This window comes from Drosophila mojavensis, unplaced genomic scaffold, assembly GCF_018153725.1.
Source record: "Drosophila mojavensis isolate 15081-1352.22 unplaced genomic scaffold, ASM1815372v1 contig_231, whole genome shotgun sequence".
NCBI lineage: Eukaryota > Metazoa > Arthropoda > Insecta > Diptera > Drosophilidae > Drosophila > Drosophila mojavensis.
Window position 1 is genome coordinate 1,885,298 of NW_025318772.1, and position 10,221 is coordinate 1,895,518.

Below are 10,221 nucleotides of genomic sequence, written 5' to 3' on the forward strand. Positions count from 1 at the left end.
GAGTTGTTTATTAAATAATTACTTTATCGCATATTAGGTATACATATATAAAAAAAAAAATTATTTATTTTAAATTTTGGTGTTTGGTTTTAAAGCCATTTGGTAGCTTTTAAGCCTTGGCTCACAGAGACATGTTTTATTTTTATGGAAGTGACATGGCTCTTGCAGTCATTTATTTGCATGTCCTTCGCATTTGCTGTTGCTTTTGTTGGTACTGTTGTTGCTGTTGTTGTCGCTGCTGCTGTTGTGTTTGTGTTCATTGTTGCTGTCAACGCTGCTGTTCAGTGTTTGTGATGGGCGCATATAACAATTAGCCAAGGCTTAGAGGTTGCTGCCTCAATTGCAGCAGATATCAGGCACATGTGTTGCCATAGTCAGCTGAATTTGAGATCTGGCGTCTGCCAGGCAAAACGACAACAAACAGACAGGCAGAAAGGCAGACAGACGGACATTGGAAGCATCGGGAATGGAAGGTAACATATACCTTAGATTTAAGAAGCAATTTGTAATCGATCTGACGATTTACGTCAGCAAATTACAGTTAATATACAGATATATAAATATACATAAATATAGCGAACTGGAAGCTGCTGGAATATTGGTTTATCTTTTATGACCTTATACGATCTAGAGAGAGAGAGAGAGAATGAGAGTTCGAGGTAGAGAATGAGAGCTCGACGAAGAAATAGAGGAAAATAAAAAAAAAACGAGAAAAAGTTAAAAGGGAAGAAACGATAAGTGTAAAATAAAAAGAAAAGGAAAGAAATGAATAAACAACTAGAAAGTCACATAGAAAAGACAAGTAGAGAAGGCAAAACAAAATAAATAGCGAGAGTAGCACAAAGACATACAGAAGGAGAATCAGGAGCTGGAAAAGAAAAATCGAAAAAATCGAGAAACAGAAATGAAAAGTCTTTATTTTCTTTCAAATAGAGAAGTAGATAAGGAGATAATGAAATTGAAAGAGAGTAGTGCATAACAGAATCAGATATAAAATGATCAAAGTATATAAGAAATATTCTTAATGATCCCATAGATGCTAAACAGATTTTTTAAGTTGTATTCATATTCCCACGAATCACATAGAGAGGCGATGCTTAACATAAAAACCAATGAATGATGTATTAAGTCATTTCTTAAACTATGTAACTTTTTATATACTAGCACGTTAAAAGTTTCATAAACTTCGGCTCATTCAATATTCATGTCAAAAAGTTTGTAGACTCAAGTGCCGCAACTTTCTAGATGAAAACAGAGAAAGTATTTCTCCATCTAGCTGAAGACGAGCGTAATATATCATTCAATCAGTGCACAAATTTACAAATCACTTGCTCTTGCCAGTTTTCCGACTGGACACATGTATACACATATTTACATATGCATATATATATATACATATACGTATGTATGTACATGTGTGTGTGAGATGAGCCCTCGAGCATCTGTCGTTGTCAGCGCATCGACGCGCTTCATCAGTGCGCTGATATGTAAATGTCATAAATCATGCACACCTGTCCCCAATGGCAGCGTGGCCGCGTGTCACCAGAAGCAGAACGAGCTGCCAGCCAGCCACCAACAGGGCCAAAGGACCAAAGGATAGCTGGACAGATGAAGAGGCCGACAGCGGGTCAGCCGCATCAACGAAATTGTCAACGCAAACTCCTAGCTATTGCGTGAATGTGTGAGTCTGTGTGTGTGTGTGTGTGTATGTGTGTGGGTATGGGGCTGTATGTGTGTCTGTGTGGTCAAGCCTTTTGTTGCCCAGTCTTTGTTTCCAAAAATGTAGCCAATGGCATATAAAGGGGAGGCAGGTGAAACGCTACAAATTGATTAGACACGTGTAGCAAATGATTTGTGACCAATAAGCCAGGTAGTAAGTGCTCTACTAAACGATAGAGGTTTGATTAGTAATTCATCTTATGTAGCAAAAAGTGGGCAAAAACAGAAAATATAAAACTCATTTCCATTTCAATTGAAATGTTGTAGCTTTAGTTAATATATGTATGTATTTTATAATTAAACGGAAGTCACGCTCTTATAACCATAAATAAAGTCACAGAAACTTTTTTCTCAATTAAATACGATATTTTAGAATTTTTAATTATATATTTTTGAGAAGTGAAAGGCGAGACTTTGGAGATTTACAATTTTGCCATAAGAATAATCGATTTATTGTTACGATTTGATAAAAGACTGACATGTATAATCGAATAGATCCATAGATACTAATAAAAAATTAAGCAGATTACAAATATTCTTATCTATAAATTTTTAACGATTTTAATACCACAGCAATTATATACTATCGGAAATATTGCATAAATAATTATATAATAATTATAAATTAAAATACTAAAGTTGAAAAAATAAAAATATTATATAAAAAATATACATACGCTTGAATTGTATTTAACAATTTTAGAATTAAAAAAAAAAAAAAAATTCATTAACCTTTAATTACCACTAAAAAGTTTTCCGAGCTCAAAACCTATGAATATATGTTTTAAAAATTTCGGTGGCTATAAATATCAAATACCAAAATCCTCTTCGAATAGAACGCTAAGTGAAATTCCTTGTGTCTGGCTTGCTCAACGACCGCTCATAATAATAAACCAGGCTCTCATTAATTGCTTGGCCGCAGCACCTGCTGCTTAGCTGAAAGCTTAAATGCTTCCGGTTTCCGTTTACTCGCTCTCTTTCTCTCTCTCTCTCTCTTAAATTATTGTATATATGTATCCATATTCGTATGGATCCTCTTTTTATTTTGCATTCTGGTCTGCGGCTTGGAGGATGTTTAACAGAAAAAACCACAAATTTACATAAATATGCCACAAATCATAGCTGAACGCGCCAAGTGTCGCCGAAAGGCTGAAAGGCTGCCAGATACTATCTCTATCTCTCTTGCACACACACACACACATACCCACTATTCATCTGCGTATGTGTGAGAGTGCCTGTGTGTGTGTGCGGTCAGCGGTTTGTCTGACAGACGAGGCGGTCGGCCATTAAAAATGCATGAAAAGCACAAGTTAATTTTTTATCCACACTTTCATTGCAGTTAAAAGTTACCCAAAAAAATACCATATACTATAATAATAAAAATACTATAAAAAATACCATGCAATATTTATGTGCAGCATATGTCCTGGGCGTATTTATGCGACTGTACCTATAGATTTTGTATGACCATTTCACAGCCTGCCTGAAAGGGTATTATCGGCATTTATATCGAGTACGTAACGAGAGTCATCTACAAGTACAGCGCTCACTCGATAACTGTAACCTTTCGAGATTTTGAAATTACTTAGAGGTAGAGAAAATATGAAATAGTGTATATTAAATAAATCATATAACTAGTTCAAATATTCATAATAATTTGAATTCAAGCTGACTTTTAAGTTGAAGCTATTCTTGAACTAGTTCCGCTACGTAAAGGATGATGAAATCTTATTCTAGTTTATACATATGAGTGCATAAGCACTATGGTTAGCGGTATAAGTCTAATCATTTGTGTGAGTTGCGAGTTAGTTTAGCTGAATAAAAGTATTCTTGTTAAATATTCTGAGTAAGTTCCATTGAGCCGTGAACCACTTCAGCTATGCCGTAAATTATAAACTTATATTCATTTAGTTCATTTTTGTGTCTTTTAATAAATTCAATTCATTAACCAAATGTACTAGCTCATTTATTCGCAGTTCACTTCATTTGTATGTTTGTGTTCAATTCCTCAGAAGAACGAACTAGTTCACTTATTAGGTAGCGCAATATTTGAGTTAAGTTATTTTAAAGTAAGCAAGTTTTTTTTAAGCTGCTAAATCAATTAAATTATTAAGCAATTCACAGAAATGTTATTATAGGGTATTTTATATTTGACAATCATTAAAGGAACTTTTTTCTTTTAGTATTTTTTTTTGTTTGCCCTCTTTGCTAACGCATGCTGCATAATAATAAAATTGCTGCCCCACTGGGTGGAGGCACGTTTAAATTCACAGTCTCCGACGTCATCATTGTTATGGCTGGACGTGCCACAAATCGCCCGGCACCTGCCCCCCGGCAAACCCACCTCTCGACAACCCTTCAGCTGCAATGTTTGTCATTAGCAAATGTTGCCTCTTGTACTTTACAACCGATTGCTGTTGTTGTTGTTGTTGTTATTATTATTGTTGTAGTTGTGGGCGCCTCGAACTTGTTTTGTTTGCCAGACGCAAAATTTGTGACTGCGACAGTTTTTGGTGTTCGTCTCTCTCTGCTGCCCCCGCTAGCTAGCACCTGCTCCTGCCTCAGCCCCATCGGCTCGGCCATTCGCAACGCATCATTTGCGCATTTTATGTAGGTGCAACAACACGCTGTTGCACAGACGATTGCAGCAACACGACCGCAAACTGCGACTGGACAACCAGCACCAACAGCTGCCGGCAACAATAATGAGCAACAGAGTTTTCTAAGCTCCAAGTATGCATGAGTTGGCTCACAATCAGGGCCAGTCAATAGAACTATATTAAAACTTGTATAAAAACTTTGCTTCGTTTGAATCTATGTGTATTATGCCTCAGAATAATAGCACGCATTTTGGAGCTGCCAGAAGTAGAAGAGATTTATTTTATATATTTATATATTTTAAGTAAATTATAATACAGCTCACTGTGGATGCCTATTTCGTTTTGTAAATTGTAAATCCAAATCTTCAATAGGCTTGATCCGATCAAGAAATGCGTCCGTATGTATGAGCGCGTTGATCTCTGAATCTATAAGACCTAGAGATTTAATTTTTTTTTTTAGGAGTCTTTGTATAACAAGCGAAGATCGATTTTTTTTTCGGAAAATCGATAACCATTTCCACTTTAGTGCTACCGAAAACCTTATCGAAAATCAGAAAATTATATCTTCTACACCTGTAGAGCTAGAATCGCCAAATTTTAAATTTAAGATATTTTATAGAATTTCGATTTTATTATTATCCACCCCAAAAATTTTATCTCGTTATTTTTTTGTATTTCTGTGAAATTTTTTCATGTCTTATACTCGCTCACACGAGCAAAGTGAGTGTATTGGTTTTCTGCTATTCTCATCTTGCTGGCCGTTAGACTGTAAAATATTTGTTTATTAAACAATTTGAGATACAACTCATTTAAGCTGAGCACAGTCAACTTAAAATTTCACTGAATTTGCTTAACGTTGGCAGATTGTTTTAAATGTAATATAAAAGGAAAAGTTTAATTAAATCGTAATTAAAATGAGATCAGTGAAAAAAGAGCCACGCATGTACATGAAATGAAGTTCTGCTGTAGTTGACACACAAAAGCGCAACCCCTCACGCTCTTGACACATCAATAAAGTCACCCTAACCAACACACACACACACACACGCACTCATGCACACAGAGCAATTGACATATGCAAGTTATTTTTTTTTTTTTTTTTTTTGTGTAATTGAACATTTCAACAACTCTTTTGGCGAACAAATAAAATTACGAGTAAGCTAAGTGGAGCAGAGTGTTTAATGTGACAAATTGTTGATTGCCATATCTATATAAGTATATAAGGTAGATATATTTATATACACATTTAGTGAAATGCAGAGTCGTGAAATTTGTGTTCTTTTAATTAAACTGTATTTATTTTTTGTGCTGCAATTTTAATTTGACATTTTTTTCCCGTCGCTCAGCCGCTGAGCGAGTGCCATAATGAGTATGTAAATTGCTGCAAAGTTATGTCCTCAATTTCGAACGGAGCACTCGCTCGGCAGTCGGCTCTTTGACAACTGTTTTACGAGCGCATAAAGTTCCCAGCCACATGAGTCTCGCTCATTAGAAAACGGCGCACAACTTTGGATATGCCCTCATAGATTTACCTAAATAAGTGGAAAGCCAAATGTACTGCATACCCCCTCGCGTAGGCGCAGCTGTTTGGTATTTATTCTCCCACTTTTATTTTTCAAAATATTTGGCCAGAAAACAAATAAAAGTTTAAATATGAATTTACTTTAACTTTTTTTATATCCTAGTAATCAGCTTGAAATTATCGCAAAGTTGGATGGAATTATATTTTTTTTCGCAGCTGCGCATGATGAGGCATGAAATACACTAACAAATTGTCTGTCAATATAGACAAAAACTATGTCATAACTTAAAATTCGGTATAGAAAAGAAAGGCTTAACGATGATATGAACTATCTTACAACATTTTTTATAAATTATGTTTTTATTTTTTTTATAAATTAATAAAATAATTTCTTAACTATTAGAAGTTACTTCACATATAATTTAACAGAAAATATTTTTTTTTTTTGATATTTTCTGATTAATTTTGATTGAATGAATAAATATAGACATTTCACTGAGAAAGTATATAAATGACACTATAGCTATCGAAATATTTTTTAAATTAAAAAAGCATACATCCACTTAACAGAAATTCATAAAATGATCTTGTTGAAACTAAAACAAAACTCACAAAAAAGTAACAAATAATAAGCAATTTGTTATCGATTACATTAGTATCGATATTCATTTACCACCGTCCAGAATGAAAACCAAAATACCCCACAGTTAGGGTAAACAAATACCAAGCTTAGCAGTAGCAGGAGCAGCAGGAGCCGCAGCAGCATCATTTGTTGGTATTATTTGTCGTTCGCTTATCAACGCACTTCCGCATCATTAAATAATTTTATCATTTACATTATTTTCACTTTCTAAGCACAAAGCGCTGACCGAATAGAATGGGAATGGAAATGATATGGGGGTTAAGTTGTGGCTGGCTGTGTGAAAGCTGATTTTGACTCGGCTAATTTGTAATTTATGCAGCCAAAATAAAAAAAAATCGTATCAAGGAACGTCTTCTTTTAATTAACTGCAGAAAACTTAGGAGAAAAGTAAAAAAAAAAAGTTTACCCAAGCAAAGTTTTCTCAGCTTTAAATTTAATGCCAAATCATAATAAAAAGCTGAAAGAAGAAGATTCAAGTGAAAAAAGCTCTACTCTAAGATATTTAAATAAAAGTAAAAGTATGCACAAGACAAAGGAATAAAATTAGGGAGATGAAAATTGAAAAATGATAGAGAAAAGCGAACATTTAAAGTTTGGAAAATCTTCTTTATATATCAGATATTTAGGTTTTATAAATGCGTCTTTGGCCGAAAGTACAACACTTTAACCCATTAATTTAGACACATTCATTTGTGATTTTTGTAAGAGATTTTTTTTTGTGTTCACTTTGTATAATAAATTAAGAAGTGAAAAAATCTTTTTCCTGCTCACTTCCAAGTGCATTTCAAAGCCATTAAAGTTCTTCAGCCTGCCACTTGATAAAAAAAGAAGAAGTAATACAAAAAAAAAAAAAATAAATATTAAAATGGAATGTAAATGCCAAAAGACATGAGAAGAGCATGGCAGGCAGCAAACGATAATGAGGACACACAACAACAACAGTAACAAAAGGAAATGCGCTTAGATGACGCATACGAAACTAAGAGTTACCCACTGACTGGGACTGAATGTATTCATATACATATATACTTTGAGCTTTTCGGCTTCTTAGGTAGACTTGAGTAATTAACCTAGCAAATTCATATAATATTTAATAGATTCATTTAATATTTTACATGTTTTAGTTAGCTAATTTATTGTCTTTTGGTATAGCGTTAGAAAGTAAACTATAAAAACTATAAACTATAACTATTTCTATATACAGATTCCAAAGAAGCTGACGTGAACTAACTTTGCATTCTACTGGTCTTATTTGTATTTTCATATATTTATTTATTTTGTTTTTAATAAATTATTTTATTTTTTATTAAACAAGTTCTCTTTTAGTGGCCATTTTACCTTAAATAATTTAATTTTTTTAAGAAAAAATCGATTAACTTATTATTATTTAGTTTTAAAATTTTTTTTTTATTATTATTTACAAGATAATTTATTACAGATTCTTGCCTATCACAACATTCAGTTATATGCGCTTGGAATACCCACTTGCAAGCAATCGTCAATTTTTACAGGGTATTGCGGCACTTGCAACTACAATGATAATGTTGCTCACTGTTGATGACAACAGCAGCTGCAGCTGCAGCTGCAGTGGCAGTAACTCTGGCTGTGCCTGTCGCTGTGGTAGTTGCAGCAACAGCAGCAGCAACAAATGACGGAAATCAGCCAGTGAATGCAGCCCAAGCCTAACGCCCATACCGCGCCTACCCTACAGCACCCTCTCCGGCAGTTCACTCAAGCAACCCTTTTTTACGCGGCAAGTCCTTGGTTACAGGACTCTAAGCGCTGCCGCTGCTCATTTTCGCTACTAAATAAGACAGGCACGCCCCCGCCCCCGGCCCACACAACATTTTGACATTTTTTTTTTTGTGGTACTTCTTCTTTCTATTTGTAGCTGCATAATTTGTTGGCTCAAAAGGCGGCAGCAGCAGCAGCAGCAGCAGCAGAGAAAATATGCGACCGGCATTTGGACAGGCACTCGTACAGCCGCCCATTATATATAGGGAAAAAATGTACCTACTATATATCCATTATAAATGTCCAATTTAAAGTGTTTAAGGCGAGCTGCATGGAAATGAACACTCAAGAAAATTGTTTTTTCTTTTTCTGCACACACACGCACGATTTAATCCCAATTCGAAAGAAATGTGCGCAAATTCTTCTTGTTTTTTTTTTTTTGGGACGGAATCGTGGCTTAGTCAAGTGAAATGTCAGCCACTCAAAAAAATGTGCGGCATGGCATGACAAATCTACCTAACAACAACAAGCAACAATACAGCAAACAGCAAACAACAATGCCAACTAAGTTTATTTGAGACTTAACGATTCGGAAACAAACACACAGACGACAAATTATTTGGCCATCAAGCGCAGAAGTTGCATGGCGAGTGGGAGCACTAGGGGCGCTGGCAGAGGGGATGGGCGTGGAGTTCGTTTTGGAGTTGTAGTTTGTTGAAAAATTATTAATTTTCACAAAAGTCAACAGCACGCAAACACAGACACACACACATACAGCCAAATCTGACATGTTTATGCACACGAGTAAACAGCTAGCAATAAATAGCATAGCATACTTTGCAGCGCAAGCGGGTAAATAGTCTGTGTCTGTGTGTGTGTGTGTGTGCAAAGCTAAAAGCCAAATTATGCCAAATTTATGAGTAATTGTCGGCGAAAACTAAAAAACAAAGAAATAAAAACACCCTTTCGTGTGTGGGATTAAAAAGCTAATGCTCAACTTTGACAGATGAGCTACATTGGAGCAAAAAGCAGCAACAAATTTTATATTTATACTACCTTGAACCCATTGATAAGGGATAATGGTAAGACATAAAGGCGAGAGCCCATATACTAAGCTGACTCTATTTAGCGCTATCCATTTGAGTGTCTCTCTCTGTGTTAAATTTATCTTTTACAATAGTGAAAATGTTGAATTAAGTTATCATAGTCAACTTCGCAGTTAGTGGAGCGTTAGCAGTTAATCGAGCAATCTAGAGCTGGCTTATTTTAACATAGCTAGCAAATAACTGTTGATAATAAGTTCTGTGAAAAGAAACTCAGAGAGCAACCGCATGCATCGAGTCTTCAACGAGCTCGTTTGCGATCTCCTTGCTTTAGTTGTTTTTTTTTTTTTTTTTTTTTTTTTTTTTTTGGCTCGTTTTATTGCCCGCTCGATTGGTTGAGTTTCACGAAGCAAATAGTCTTTGGTGTATGTATTGTCTGCGAGTATGTATGTATGTATGTGAGTTCGCCAAACATATCGATGGCGTACGTGAAGAGAGTGTAAATGTGTATGTGAACATGAAGACTTGACGCTCATTGCGCGAACGTCAATCGTATCTCTCACGAAACGATGTTCGTTAAATGAGCGTCGCACGAACGAAAGCGCTCAACAGAATACAAAAACAGAAAGAACGGAAGCCTCTGGCTTAGATCGAGAGCGAGAGAGCATGATTTCTTTCGTTTAATTTGGCGAATAGAGCGTGAATAATAAAACGGACAACCATCGTTTGCAAGCTATGAATATAAATAATTTAATAATCCACGATTTGAATCTCTCTTTAAAAAGAAATTGAATTGATAAAAATGTGTGCATGTATGTATCAATAATAATTATATTGATAAAAAAAAAAAATTGTTTGTTTAGTATCAGAGCATAATATTGTGTAAACTTCAAACTGATTAAATATGGATAGAATAAAATTTAAATATTGATAGAAGATAAAACAAGCGACATAAGCTAA